Source organism: Oreochromis aureus, linkage group 1, assembly GCF_013358895.1.
Source record: "Oreochromis aureus strain Israel breed Guangdong linkage group 1, ZZ_aureus, whole genome shotgun sequence".
Lineage (NCBI taxonomy): Eukaryota > Metazoa > Chordata > Actinopteri > Cichliformes > Cichlidae > Oreochromis > Oreochromis aureus.
Window position 1 is genome coordinate 2,782,486 of NC_052942.1, and position 16,093 is coordinate 2,798,578.

A 16,093-nucleotide genomic window follows, 5' to 3' on the forward strand; every position below is an offset into this window, starting at 1 on the left:
GTCAACCTACACAATGTCAAGCTGTAATATTTCAGGCAAAAATCTTTAGAAGAAAAAGTTGGAGGAGAAAAGAAGCAGCTCTGGGTCTGACTTACTGCCACCAATGCCAACCAAGCTCTCACTGCGGTTGCACAGGGATTGATTAGCCGGTAACAACGGGCCAAATGTGCCATACTCACAAAGCATCCAAACAGGACACCTCAAAGGCTGTGGTTTTAGGCCTTCTCCACATCGTCAAAACAAGAGAAACACACAATGTCCACAGCCTTGAAATAGTCATCCACCCCAGGGGACCAAGGACTTGTTTAACACTACCAGTATTCCAAACCCATGGGGGTTGGGTGCTTAGGGTTGTACTTCTACTTATTTTAAAAGTAGGACAAAGCGAGACTATCGTCTTCTTCCACAGCTGCCTCTGCTTCACCAGACCTGGAGCCTTTCTCTCATTCACTGTTGACATTGCTCTGCCTCAGTCCTTCTGAGCCCAGCTCCTCAGGACAGAAACCAGCTTGTCTGATTCAGCTGATCTGCTCCAATCTGCACAGCTAACAGTCTGCCTGGTTCTTTATGTGAGAAGGGCAGAGTCACACACTCTGCCTGCTTCGACTCTGTTTCATATCCCAACCGTCCGTTTCAGCTCTACAGTAATTAGTCATTTATTCTTTATTACAACCTGCTATATATTTGTATAGTAAGACTAGTTTCTATGAGGTCAAAATGTCTACAGTGGTTCTAGCTTTAACTGTCTCTGTGACCGCTCTGTAAATGATGGGTGAGTCATCCTCCTCATCCCCAGACTCAGCTTGCTCTATGGAAGGTATGTCAGCGGGATAGAAATACTCCTTCCACAGCCGTACTATGCCATTATTTGAAGTCAGCAGTACACCATCACAATGTATACAGTGAGAGCAGGAAGCTGCTTCCTCTTTCCAAGCTATATGAATATTTCCTGGAGTCATCTTGAGGCTAACTGAAAGTATTGGTCCAAAGCCTCACCAAACTCTACCCACAGCTGAGTTTTTGCCTCAGCTGATGGCAGAGCCAGAACCCACTTGGCTTGCTGTTCCCTGTCAGCTACCTCCAGAATCCCAGAAAGTGTGTGAAAGTGTGACTACAGCCACATTTCTATGAAGCACATAATACTGTACTTATGTTATTCCTTCTGGGTTTTAATCTGTGCACCAAACTTGTCCATCCAAGGGCGTAGATTTGGTTTTGGCATTGGTGGGGACGGATGATTCAACACTGAACCCTGCCCTGTTTCTTTTTTTCCTTTTTGTCTTTGCTTCTTGATAAAAAAAAGGGAGAAATATACTTGCCTACATGTGCTATTCTACATGCTTTTAAACCGTTTAAAATTACAATTCATAGTTTTATATGTGGATTATATAATGTTAAATTACTATTAAACAAATGACTAAGTATTTTAGACTTTAGTTTACTTCAGCCATATTCCATATAAATCAGGTATCATACAAAAATAAAAATAGCTTCAAATACAGTCAAGACAATAAAAGAATATGACTTTAAGGACTTAACAACATTCCTTCAGTTATAGTACACCAACATCTCTGATACATTAGCACTAAGGGAACACTGAATGACCTGCTGGTTTTTGTCCATAAAACTACTCATCTAAGATTAGCACAAAGTAAAAGATCTCTCAGCAAAATTAGCAACATTTTAGGCACTATTGCCCCGATCAAATCAGTGAGCTGGGATTTTTTATTCTAAACATGAACTGTTACAGCAACAGACATGGACTACTGGTGTCCCACACAACAACTCAATGTCCACTATGTGAGGGAGCCAAACACATGCCTTCTCCTCTCGTTAACTGAGATGAACTGCTGGCATATTTGTTTTACATCTATACTGTCCAGTCTCTCCTGGTGGACATGGCAACACATTGTTCATGGTTACGTACAATTTTAGGCTACGTTCACACTGCAGGCGAAAGCGCATCAAATCCGACTTCTTTGACCCCATGCGACCCATATCCGATCATGGTATGACAGTGTGAACGGCACAAATCCAATATTTTCAAATCCGATCTGGGTCACTTTCGTATGTGGTACTGAATCCGATACATATCCGATGTTTTAGAAAGCGACTGCTGTGTGAACGGTCATGTCGCATTAAATCCGTCTTTTACGTCACTGACACAAGACAGACGCCAATTATCAGCGCCGGAGAAGACATCGCGAACGCTTCCTGGCCATCCAGTGTAGATGTCAGTGAAACTGTTGGGAAGACAATGTTGGAAAAACGTGAACATTTTATTTGTACTGTATAATCTGCAGATTCTGACAGAAATCTGCAGATTATCCTTTGAAGCACCGCTCCTCTAAAACAGCAATAAGGATCATTATTAGGTTATTTACATTATTATGTAAATAACAAAATAACTTAAAGCAAAAACTGGGAAACGTAAAGTCCGAAGTCTTTATATTAAGGGCCATCAGTCAAACAATACTGTTTGCTCTGGGTCTAAACAGAGCGAGTTGTGTGTGACGTCTTCTTTTGCGCATGCGGGCCGCTTTGAGCGTTGACACTAGAGCGCGTTTGCTGTCGCATTTTATGTGTAGTGTGAACAAGCAGACAAAAAAATCGGATTTGATCAAAAAATCGGAATTGAGCATTAAGACCTGCAGTGTGAACGTAGCCTTAGACTGATGTGGGCCAAAGTCTAAAACGATGTGCCCAGAGTTTGCTGTTTTCATCAATTCAGATATTCGAAGTTTACACAGCTACATTCTCACCTGAAAATATGTTAAAAGTTTATTTTGCGACCCAGAAAGAGTAATAAGAGTAATACTAAAACTAAGTAGCTGCAGTAGTAGTAGCCATTGTTGGAAACTGGAATTGGCTGGGCCAATCTGGGATGTGGTTTTTCAATTTTGTTGTCCGGGTGGAAAAATGGGAGAAATTCGGGAGAATCGTGGCTCCAGGAGATTTTCGGGAGGGGCACTGAAATTCGGGATTCTCCTGGAAAAATTGGGAGTGTTGGCATGTATGGCCTGTAACGTTATTATGACGGACACATTTTATGAGTGAACTTGGCTTTAAGTGACTTACAGGTTTCTTTGAAAAATACTTTCTTATATCCAGGTTCTTCCTTTTTGCTGCCACCCTCCTCTCCTCCTTGCAGGTCATCGCAGCGCAGGCTCGCCGCTGCTAAAACTAAACAGAGCTCCCTGAAAGGCACAGCCAATCACATTGGCCATATTTGTCACATGAGGTAGGACTCCAGTAGAGAACGTAATTTAACTCTTTCTGCACCGCTGGGTGAATGAGACGTTGACAGATCGTTTTTTTCTTTCTATCGGGTTTGTTTTTCTTTACTCGAAGAGATCAAATTATTGGTGGGGACGATTCAATAATTGCTGGATATTAGTGGGGACATGTCCCTTCCGTCCATGCCAAATCTACGCCCTTGTGTCCATCTTCTTGCCCATGAACTGTAACATAGTAAAGAAAGGATGGTTTCTATTTCCCTTTTCAGTTCGTTGCTTATTTCCAGCTTTGTCACCTTTGTACCTCCTAAAAGATGATAGGTTTCATTCCATTGAATGTTTCCTGTTTTACTTTGAAGGTCGGTGTCTCAGGTCTATGTAGTCTGTTTTGTTCCTTCCCATCTCGTCTTTGTAATTAGTGTCAGCCGTGTCTCCCAGGTGTTCGCTCTTTGCCCTGTTCCCCTTCTGGGTTTAGTATCTGCGTCTGCTCCTGCTCATCGTCGGGTCGTCCCTCATTCTACACTGTGTGTTCCATCTGCCAGCTCGCCTGCCTGGCAGATGATTATTTGTATTCTCAGTTTAACTAGTTTAACTAGTTTTCTGTTTTTTCTGCAATCCAGCAATAAAGCTCAGTGTTTGTAAGTTTACGTTTGCCTCTGTGAGTCTTGCTCTTGGGTCCACCATTCTTGCCTGCCTTCACACAGCCATTACACAAATCATTTAAGGTTAGGGGAGGGTTTACATGACATTAATTAGGTGAATGCTTTATTTGGTATTTTTGTCTTTTTCGTTTAAAGAAAAATGTAAGACACTTCACTGGTACGTTAGAACATCTTGGCTTTAATAAAACTCAGCCCTAACTGTGACAATAGACAGATTGATGCTAAGAGGTTCAACATGTGTCCTTGCAAAACTTAGAACTTACGCAGAACTTACGTCTGCAAGATGCAAAATAACAATAAGGTATACTAATATCAACAAAATAAGAGCCAGTATGAAGGTAACATCCATATGGATGTCAAGACACAATAGCTCCCAGAAGAATATTACATTGTAATAAGAAAATCAGGGTTTTTCACAGCATGGGCTTAATGACTTTAATGCTGTAGCAAATCAGTGTGTGGTGCACGTCTTAGTAATTTCCATGATAACCCGAGACAGTTTCATCTAACAGTGTTGTCCTGATGATCAAAATATCTTGCCTTGTGAAACTGGCCTGAACCCTGGCTCTGTGCCTGGGAATAAAAATAGGAGTTAGAATGTCTCAGTTCTGCACTGCTCACTCTGTGCTGCAGATTTGTCCAATAGGTGCATACAGTATATGATACCATGATGCTCAGTCAAGCTAACAGGAAACTCTGGTAAAATCTTCACATGATGAAACTCTAATGATGTGTTAATAATTAATAATTCACTATCTGCGTATTGTATGGAAGCTCCATACTTTGTACTTCAGCATTCAACCAAGGAATGACTATTAAAATTAAAATTTCATGTCCTGCATGAAACAGCAAAAAGGAAATTGCACTGATGTCATTTCAAATTTTCTGCAGCCGTAAACCACAGAAAACCTTCTCCTCAAATTCGCTATTTATGAGCTTCTGGGGGAGCATCAGATAATAAAGTGACTTTGAATTAAATATATATCTCTTTAAATATCATACATCATTTTACAGTGCTTAGAATAGAAAGGGTGTGAAATAATTGATGTTCCTATGTATTTTGATATAGTGTTTTCAGCTCCCACTCTGGACATAGTATGACAGATTTTGGGGGTCTGGAGGATATCACGGGGAGGAGAGTGGCAGACGGAGAGTGTTCAGCCCAGAGACCCTTTCTCTCCCTCAGCCAAATCCCTCTCTGTGCCTGAGTCATGTGGATTGTTTGCAGCCGGTCTTTCACTCTAATATATTAGCAGGGTTTGACATTTAAGCACATGCAAGCCTAAATGTGCTGTGCTGATTTTACTGCAGGACTGCCTTTGGATGCAACTTGATATCCTCTCATGGAGACAACGAGTTATTTGATATCATATGAATACACATTACATTACAGGGTTTATTGTGTGGTTCATTCTGACAGCAGGAGATGCTGTGGAAATTACGGCTCTTATGCTGAAATCAAGGGTACAAATCACCATTTGGACATCACATCATCAGATGATATTTAACTCTGTAAGTAGAACCCAACCAGTGAGCAGCGTGCTCATTAATTTGAGCTGAAGCAGTTCAACATAGATATATGTCCAGACACAAACAGTTTGACTGGAACAGTGAACATATCAGAGAGGCTGGGGGGTAATGAGGCAGTGAACATTGCTCATTTTGCAGCATAGAAATAGGATCTACCATTCACATGGCGTGGCCAGCTAAGGCTGCTTCTCAGGCTCTGTGTCTTTTTAAAAAACCTCTAGAGCCTGCACATGAACACGTCCATGGCAGCAGTCCCATTTGTAAGTGGGCAATGTGTCCAAAGGCACTGTCTGCAGACCCTGTTTGTCACAGCTCATGTATCACAAAGGGAACAGGAGACTCTTCCATATGTTGCTCATGCCTGTTTGGACTGCTGTGAAAACAATCAACCATCCTCTAACTCTGCAGTGCTCATGAATGGAACTCAGAATTCTGAGGTAATTTGCAATTCACCATATTTTTTATGTGAAGATTTGATGCTTTTATTTGTTCAAAATCATTTTAAACAGAACACTTTTCTTCTTAAGCTGGGCAGACACTGTGCGATTTTTTTCAGTCGTGTTATTCAGCTCCTGCTCAAACTGTACGATTGACTCGCAGGGGTTAGAAGTTCGTAGGTCACGATGCAGGGTCTCACACTATACGGCCCGATGCTCTGATGCAACCTGAGTGCTCACACTGTGCGTCCATAACATGAAGCTTATAACACAAAATCTGTCGCTCGCTCTCCCTCTCTGTCTTTCACTCACACAGACACACACAGACACACACAGACACGCACACCACCACCATCAGCTTTGCTAAATTGCTAATGAAAAACATTGATCAGGCGGCTGCAACTGAGCAGCAATGTCCATCCAACTCTTTTCACGTTTGTTGTGGTCGCGATAATTTTATGAGGCCACATCGAAAAGGCTCAGGTGAGCTTGCCAAAGTTCTACAAGTTGTGCCTCCATCGCTTGTGTCCAGATCACACGCCGCACTGCCGTGCTACTCCGTCTTTCAACTTCCATTTCTGTTTGCGCGTGCGCAGTGTGAGAGGCTGCGTTGACACCCTTACGACGGGCGACAGGATTTCAAACAGGTTTGATTTTCTTGCGACCATAGGATTGATGATCGGGAGCTGGTTGTGAGGTGTTAATTGCTTCTCGTTACCCCATGTATGCATGACACACGATTAAGGCGAAACTCGGGCCGATCCCCAAAACGGTCAGACGACTGAAAAATCGGCTCAAAATGGGCCAAAATTCACACAGTGTTTGCCCAGCTTTAGACTGTTTAATGCTGGGCAGACACTGCGATTTTTTCAGTCGCGTTATTCAGCTTCTGCTCAAACTGTACGATTGACTCGCAGGGGTTAGACGTTCATAGGTCACGATGCAGGGTCTCACACTATACGGCCCGATGCTCTGATGCGACCTGAGTGCTCAAACTGTGCGTCCATAAAATGAAGGTTATAACAGAAAATCTGTCTTTCACTCACACAGACACGCACACCACCACCATCAACTTTGCTAAATTGCTAATGAAAAACATTGATCAGGCAGCTGTGATTGAGCAGCAGTGTAGATCCAACTATTTTCACGGTTGTTGTGGTCGTGATAATTTTGTGAGGCCACATCGAAAAGGCTCGGATGAGCTTTCCAAAGTTCTACAAGTGCCTCCATCGCTTGTGTCCAGATCACACGCCGCACTGCTGTGCTACTCTGTCTTTTTCACCGACGTTTATGTGTTTGCGCGTGCGCAGTGTGAGCGGCTGCGGTGACACCCTCACGATGGTCGTGAGGATTTCAAACAGGTTTGAAATCCTCCCGACCAAGCGATTGATGGTCGGGAGCTGGTCGGGAGGTGTTAATCGCTTCTCGTTACCCCACATATACTACACGATGCACGACGCACGATGAAGGCCAAACTCGGGCCGATCACCAAAACGGTCGCACGACTCAAAAATCGGCTCAAAATGGGCCAAAAATCGCACAGTGTAAGCCCAGCATAACTAAAGCAAATTAGAACTGTCTTTCTTTATGAACTGATAAAAGATATTACAGTTTAAAGTCTTTGCTCACCTCTTGCTTTTTGTAGTATAACATATTGGAAAAAGACACACATTTGTGTACAAACTTACACTTTTAATTCGAGGGAGTTTACAAAATGTTCTGGTCTGGACATGTTTACTGTAGCTATCAGTGGAATTATGCTGCCAGTATTTATTGATGATACGACTGCTCATAGAAGCAGCAGCATGAATTCTGACGTGTACTTTTTGTTCAGATTAAGCCAAATGCTGCAGAGCTGATTGGACAGCGGTTCATAGAGCAAATAGACAATGACCCAAAGCATTATAAAAAAGCAACTCAATAGTTACTCAAGGCAAGGAAATGGGATATTCTTCAATGATCAAGTCCTGACCTCAACCCAACAGAGCTTTTTTAGTTTTAAATGGTAAAACTGAATGCAGAAAGACTCAGTGGAGCAGAATGTCTGTGAAGGTTCTCAGTCATCCAGGTCATCGTAGTCAAAGGAGTTTGCAAAGAAAAGCGTCTGGACTTCTTTAAGTTGCTTGAAGACGTTTCACCTCTCATCCGAGAAGCTTCTTCAGTTCTTAGGTCAAATGGCCGAGAGTCCCAGATTTAAACCCAGTGGGAGTATCCCCCCAAAGAGGGACAAAGGACCCCCTGGTGATCCTCTAATCACATGAGCCAAGGTGTGAAAGCGGGTGTGGGACCTAATCAGCCAGGGTTTCGGGTGAGCCCATTGTGAAACCTGGCCCCACCTTGTCATGTGAATTCCTGAGGTCAGATGGCCCAGGATGTGAGTGGGCGTTAAGGCGTCTGGGGAGGGAACTCAAAACTGGATTATAGATGGCAGACAGTTGGTGTCGTAAACCACCGCCTCTGTTCAAAGATGGTCGCTCACAGTGGACATAGATGGCCTCTTTCACTCCTCTTTCAAACCATCTGTCCTCTCTGTCCAATATGTGAACATTGGCATCCTCGAAAGAGTGACCTTTATCCTTAAGATGCAGGTGGACTGCTGAGTCTTGTCCTGTGGAGGTGGCTCTTCTATGTTGTGCCATGCGTTTGTGAAGTGGCTGTTTGGTCTCTCCAATGTAGAGGTCCGGGCATTCCTCGCTGCACTGTACCGCATACACCACGTTGTTCAGTCTGTGTTTTGGAGTTTTGTCTTTCGGGTGAACCAGTTTCTGTCTGAGTGTGTTGCTGGGTCTGAAGTACACTGGGATGTCGTGCTTGGAGAAAACTCTCCTGAGTTTCTCTGATACACCGGCTACATAGGGGATGACAATGTTGTTGCGTCTGTCTTTCTTATCCTCCCTCGCTGGTGTCTGATCTCCTTTTCTGTGCCTCTTTGCTGACTTTATGAACGCCCAGTTCGGATAACCGCATGTTTTCAGTGCTTCCTTTACATGTGTGTGTTCCTTCTTTTTCCCTTCAGGCTTAGAGGGAACAAGTTCTGCCCGGTGGTGTAGGGTCCTGATTACTCCAAGTTTGTGTTCCAGAGGGTGATGGGAGTCAAAGAGGAGGTACTGGTCCGTGTGTGTGGGCTTCCGGTAAACTTCAATGTTGAAGTTGCCATTCTCTTCAATGTGCACGGCGCAGTCCAGGAAAGGCAAACAGTTTGTGTCTTCCCTGGTGAACTTGATGTTTTTATCCACAGCGTTAATGTGCGCAGTGAAGGATTCTACTTCTTGTGTCTTGATTTTGACCCAGGTGTCGTCTACATATCTGTACCAGTGGCTGGGTACTCTCCCTTTGAAAGAGCCAAGAGCCTTCCTTGTGGAAAGGAAGGCTCTTGGCTCTCCAAGCACGACATCCCAGTGTACTTCAGACCCAGCAACACACTCAGACAGAAACTGGTTCACCCGAAAGACAAAACTCCAAAACACAGACTTAACAACGTGGTGTATGCTGTACAGTGCAGCGAGGAATGCCCGGACCTCTACATTGGAGAGACCAAACAGCCACTTCGCAAGAGCATGGCACAACATAGAAGAGCCACCTCCACGGGACAAGACTCAGCAGTCCATCTGCATCTTAAGGTCAAAGGTCACTCTTTCGAGGATGCCAATGTTCACATTTTGGACAGAGAGGACAGATGGTTTGAAAGAGGAGTGAAAGAGGCCATCTACAGTGGCTTGCAAAAGTATTCGGCCCCCTTGAACTTTCTCACATTTTGTCACATTACAGCCACAAACATGAATCAATGTTATTGGAATTCCAGGTGAAAGACCAATACAAAGTGGTGCACACGTGAGAAGTGGAACGAAAGTCATACATGATTCCAAACATTTTTTACAAATAAATAACTGCAAAGTGGGGTGTGCGTAATTATTCAGCCCCCTGAGTCAATACTTTGTAGAACCACCTTTTGCTGCAATTCCAGCTGCCAGTCTTTTAGGGTATGTCTCTACCAGCTTTGCACATCTACAGACTGAAATCCTTGCCCATTCTTCTTTGCAAAACAGCTCCACAACTGCTCTGTGACGGCCTCAGAGGTTGTCTAAAAGAATATTGGGAGCAACAACACCATGAAGTCCAAAGAACACACCAGACAGGTCAGGGATAAAGTTATTGAGAAATTTAAAGCAGGCTTAGGCTACAAAAAGATTTCCCAAGCCTTGAACATCCCACGGAGCACTGTTCAAGCCATCATTCAGAAATGGAAGGAGTATGGCACAACTGTAAACCTACCAAGACAAGGCCGTCCACCTAAACTCACAGGCCGAACAAGGAGAGCGCTGATCAGAAATGCAGCCAAGAGGCCCATGGTGACTCTGGACGAGCTGCAGAGATCTACAGCTCAGGTGGGGGAATCTGTCCATAGGACAACTATTAGTCGTGCACTGCGCAAAGTTGGCCTTTATGGAAGAGTGGCAAGAAGAAAGCCATTGTTAACAGAAAACCATAAGAAGTCCCGTTTGCAGTTTGCCACAAGCCATGTGGGGACACAGCAAACATGTGGAAGAAGGTGCTCTGGTCAGATGAGACCAAATGGAACTTTTGGCCAAAATGCAAAACGCTATGTGTGGCGGAAAACTAACACTGCACATCACTCTGAACACACCATCCCCACTGTCAAATATGGTGGTGGCAGCATCATGCTCTGGGGTGCTTCTCTTCAGCAGGGACAGGGAAGCTGGTCAGAGTTGATGGGAAGATGGATGGAGCCAAATACAGGGCAATCTTTGAAGAAAACCTCTTGAGTCTGCAAAAACTTGAGACTGGGGCGGAGGTTCACCATCCAGCAGGACAACGACCCTAAACATAAAGCCAGGGCAACAATGGAATGGTTTAAAACAAAACATATCCATGTGTTAGAATGGCCCAGTCAAAGTCCAGATCTAAATCCAATCGAGAATCTGTGGCAAGATCTGAAAACTGCTGTTCACAAACGCTGTCCATCTAATCTGACTGAGCTGGAGCTGTTTTGCAAAGAAGAATGGGCAAGGATTTCAGTCTGTAGATGTGCAAAGCTGGTAGAGACATACCCTAAAAGACTGGCAGCTGGAATTGCAGCAAAAGGTGGTTCTACAAAGTATTGACTCAGGGGGCTGAATAATTACGCACACCCCACTTTGCAGTTATTTATTTGTAAAAAATGTTTGGAATCATGTATGATTTTCGTTCCACTTCTCACGTGTACACCACTTTGTATTGGTCTTTCACCTGGAATTACAATAACATTGATTCATGTTTGTGGCTGTAATGTGACAAAATGTGGAAAAGTTCAAGGGGGCCGAATACTTTTGCAAGCCACTGTATGTCCACTGTGAGCGACCATCTTTGAACAGAGGCGGTGGTTTACGACACCAACTGTCTGCCATCTATAATCCAGTTTTGAGTTCCCTCCCCAGACGCCTTAACGCCCACTCACATCCTGGGCCATCTGACCTCAGGAATTCACATGACAAGGTGGGGCCAGGTTTCACAATGAGCTCACCGAAACCCTGGCTGATTAGGTCCCACACGCTTTCACACCTTGGCTCATGTGATTAGAGGATCACCAGGGGGTCCTTTGTCCCTCTTTGGGGGGATACTCCCACTGGGTTTAAATCTGGGACTCTCGGCCATTTGACCTAAGAACTGAAGAAGCTTCTCGGATGAGAGATGAAACGTCTTCAAGCAACTTAAAGAAGTCCAGACGCTTTTCTCTGCAAACTTCAGTGGAGCAGAGCATCTCAAGACAGGGAGCATAGCGTTTGATGACGTCCATGGGTTCTAAACTTTATGTCAGTTAATGCAAATCGAGTGTTCACAATAATCCTTCTATTTAAAGTTATTTAGTTGATTGCTCCCACAAGCAAGGGACCAAGACACCTTCACTGTAACACCAAAAGTGATGTGATGTCGCTCTACTCCACAGTTTTGCGGTAGAGTATCACTTCTGGTTCCAACACACAGTGGTGTCTTTGTGCATAGCCAATTTAATTAAAAACTTACAGATAACTTCATTAGCTCTCCCTTGGCAGTTTGTCTCGAGCAGCCAGGGAAACAGGATGTCTGGGTGATGGTGAGAACGAAGCATAGTCTTAAACAGAAGCCCCCAGTACGCCACATGTGTCTAACCATTTTTCCAAACTCGGCACACTGCCACTGTTTGATCCACTGCCAGGGATCAAACTCTGGTTATTGTTGTCTCTGGTCTGAGACGTGTGACGCTAGAGACACCAGTCTTTTCAATTGTCTTTTTCTCTGATTACTTCCAGCTGTGTTCCCTCCTGTTTCCCATCCTCTGGTTTTCCTCTGTGTATTGTGAGAGTTTCCCTTTGTCTGATCGTCTTTTCTCCTCCCTTCATGTTTCTGTTCTCAGGTTTCTTGTTTCTGATTCCATGTTTCAGGTTTTCATTTTTAGTGTACCTCGTGTTTAGTATTCCTTTTTCTCAGTTTAGTTTTGTTAGTTAATCTTAGTCTCCCTTCGCCTTTTGCTTGTATTTCCATGCAATCCAAAGATAAATGGCTCCCCTTTGTTTACTTCAGTACGGTCTCCATTGTCTGCATCTGGGTCCACACAGTCTGCCGCTGCAGACGTGATAAGTGTGAAATTTTAGTATACTCAAGATGTGTATACATTATATCTCATGAGCTACTTTTCTGGGACCTACTTTTTTTATACGACTGTAAGAGAGACATAAGTAAGTCTTTACGTGCATCACCAGTATTATCTTATCCTTAGTACTGTGTTTTGGTTTTTGATTTGTTTTTTCAAAACTTGAATAGAAATGGAAATGGAAAATATTTTCATTTAAAAAAATACTTTTGGGCAAATGTTTTAATCAACATCATGATAGTTTTATAAGCTACTTTTTGTGCTCAATTGTAACCAAACCTCAGCCAAAATGGTCAGTACGTTTAGACAGGACAATAAACATCATGCTGATAGATGTTAAAACAGCATTCTAATTTTCAAAGGCTTTGACAATTATTTTGTTTTGGGAATTTGTTGATTTTGTGAGATATGAAATGCACTGATCATAGCAGGTGTAAGAGTATAAGACAGGTCTAGTGACCAAAGGAAGCTGAGAAAGATTCAAGGTTTGACTCTTGCTCTTCAAGGTGGTTTGGTTTAACCCTGCAGTGTGATGCAAGCATGTCCGAGGGTTTAAATCTGCCCCAATGTGTGAATGTGTGTGCTCTGGGATGGATTGGCAGTCAATCCTGCAATTTCCCCTTGGATGCAATGTCTGATGGGATAAGCTCCAGGCCCTGAGATTCAACTTGATCAAATTATGACCCACATCATACCAGAGTTGTATAACAATATATGAATACAATGAATGAAGTATATTTCTGTTACACATTTTTTTTTGTCACATAGTGAACACTTTTTGCAGCTCTGATGACTCTGCCTCCTTTGTGAGCCCACTCTGCTCTAATCTTTCCAGCTTCCTGTAAACCCACTGGAGATTTGAACCTCATCCAACTCCAACAGTTGCCAGAAGAGTAGAAATCTCTCCCAGATGGTTTAAAAAGTCAATCAACAAACTTGTTGAAGAAGTGAAACATCCAGAGACATCTAATCTCATTAAAGATGTGATCAGGATTAAATCAGGATTTTTGGAATTACAGCCCTCAAACACAGATTTCCAAATGTGTTTGATTTTAATGGGAGTAAGTCCATAATTTGAGAGACAGATTTTTTTAGTTTTGCCTCTGTACATGTGATTTTAAATCACATAATTAAAATGTGATTGAAGTGCAGACTTTCAAGAGATGCAGAAGATGGGCTGTAAAACAAAGCAAATCAATTAGAGAGATAACAAAATGATTAAGAATGGCCAAATCAATATTCAGGCACATTTGGAAAAGAAAAGATGTTCTTTTCAGCTCAGCAACATCAAAAGGTCCAAAAGACCACAGATGACAGCTGAAGATCGCAGAATTATTTCCATGGTTAAGGAAACAAAAAACCCCGACAGGGACATGACCACACAATGTGTGTTTATAAACAAAACGATGAACCTAAGTGTCGTTAAAATAGCAAACATTAGAAATAGACAATGATTAAATAATAAGTTATGCAATTAGTTTTGAGCCGGAATTTTGATTCAACCTTAGATATTCAGTTGAGCAAGCATATACTTTTAAAGGAGTGGGCTACAATATAATATACATGTTCATGATCTAATTCTGAGTCTCAGGGGAAGAGAAGTAGACATATTGTATAAAAGTTTCATGCTGTGCTTTCTGCTTGTCCTAAGTAGCCTCGGCTAAATGGCACAACAGCGCTTCATATCTTAGAGCTTCATAATTCTGGATGGAAAAAAATGAAACGCTGGTGTATTTTAGTCAGTACACATTTCATTGAACATATACTTGAGACACCATACAGTACATGTAATACAGAATAATAAGAAAATAAACTATCAGAATCATTTAGATGTGATAAAAGTCTAAAGTCTATGTATTTAGCTTTACTAAAACTGTAGACTTATTTCTAGTTGGCCACTATATTTCATCATGTTTAATGCCAACAAGGCAGCATTTGTTGGAGGCTGTTTTCAGTCATTAATTGTTCTGCATTTGGTGCTTTTGTGATTGTTTGGGTCAGCAGAAGAGAGTATATGACTGAGTAAGAATAAACCTTAGCATGTGTGTTCGTGCTAATTATGTATGTGCTTTGATTGTTGTCTGTAAGTATTCTTCAGACTGAACAGAGGCTCTTTGGTCATCCATTTATCATGTTTTGTTAATCCCACATTTTCTCTTGCCTCTGCAGCAGTGTGACATAAATCTTCCACATGAACTCCAACTCTTTGGATGAAAGCCCAGCAAAAGTTATGCCACCACCAACACAGCCAAAATGTGAACAGTTGTTGCTATTTCAACCATCATTTACTGTGGTGCTGTAGGGACTCCTACTAATGTCAATTCATTAGGCTGTAAAGCAGCATTGAAGCAGGTGAATTAACATTAACGTTCAACAGGAGGGAAACAGTATTTGGTGGATATTCAGGTCAAAACAATCCAAATCTGTTTTAGGTTCACTTTCAGCTTCAATTCAAGCTTTAATTAAGATTTCATTAACCGTTTAGGAACTACCACAGTAGAGTAGTCATTTTCAGAGGCACAAAACTATTTGGACAATAGACTGATGAGTATTTTCCAGATGAAGTACGATTAACAATCTTAAATTACGGATAATTTGGTACAATACTATGTATCTATATTGTATCCAACAGTACTTTCATTGTATCCATATTTTAGGTAGTTTCAGGCACAATTTCTGGAATTATTTCTTTTTTTGTTGCAGCTCTGTTTTTTCATAGCAGCTTAGTAGAGTGGGGTGTGGTTTTGTAATCAAAAGTGATGTCAGTATACCTTCTAAAGGCCTTTTGAGCTTTTATGTTGACAGGAAGACATAGAACCGCAGAGAGAACTGTCATCACAAGATGGATCTCAGCACCTCTGCTGTCAATATGTGTCAAGCTGAGATGAATAGCATAGTCCACTTCAGTTTCATGCATCCTCCGTACCTGCTGTAGATGTGTCCCAGTCCGTCTTTTGGTGGGGGGGCAGTAAGAGTTTTTGTCTTTGTTGCTTAACTGACACTCACAGATGATTTATATATTTTCAAACTGGAACCAGAGCTGTTTTGCTTTTGGGCCACAGTTGAAAAGACAGACTGCAGATTCAGATCGTCATTCCTGCTACAATTATTGATCTCTAGCGATCTCTATTTCTCTAATCCAGCTGATACTAATATGCGACACTTGTTGCATGTTTGCAGTTATCTGGCACTTATCGTGCCTTTTTATGTTTACACTGAAGAAGCATGCTGTCCCAAAGCAGAGCGGGACACATGTGGGGTCTCTTCAAGTTCCTCCTTATAAACCTCCTGTTCATCTCTGTTGTTTTTCCTGCTTTTAATGATTCAAAGGACATTGAAGTTATTTTCAAAAGTGGAGCATTTTTCACAGTGAGCTATTTATTTTATGTTCATACACATATTGATGTTGTGTTGAACAGATTAATGTAAGTTTTTTAATAACTCAGACTTGCAAATTAGTCAGCACAATAATTTAACATCACTGTTGTTACCTGTGATTGTGCAAAAAGCAGTGCAGTGGTTTAGTATGTTGCAGTCATGTTTGCTCCACAGTCTGGCACAGAATGGTAGAGATACATACTTTTAATTTGATCACTTGAT

The 16,093-nt window shown here is 42.2% G+C and overlaps 1 protein-coding gene across 1 annotated transcript in view; it reads left to right on the top strand.

The window, feature by feature from the left end:
- shank2b (SH3 and multiple ankyrin repeat domains 2b) overlaps nucleotides 1-16,093 on the top strand; it is a 327,738-nt gene that overhangs the window by 54,716 nt on the left and 256,929 nt on the right. The window lies entirely within an intron of this gene.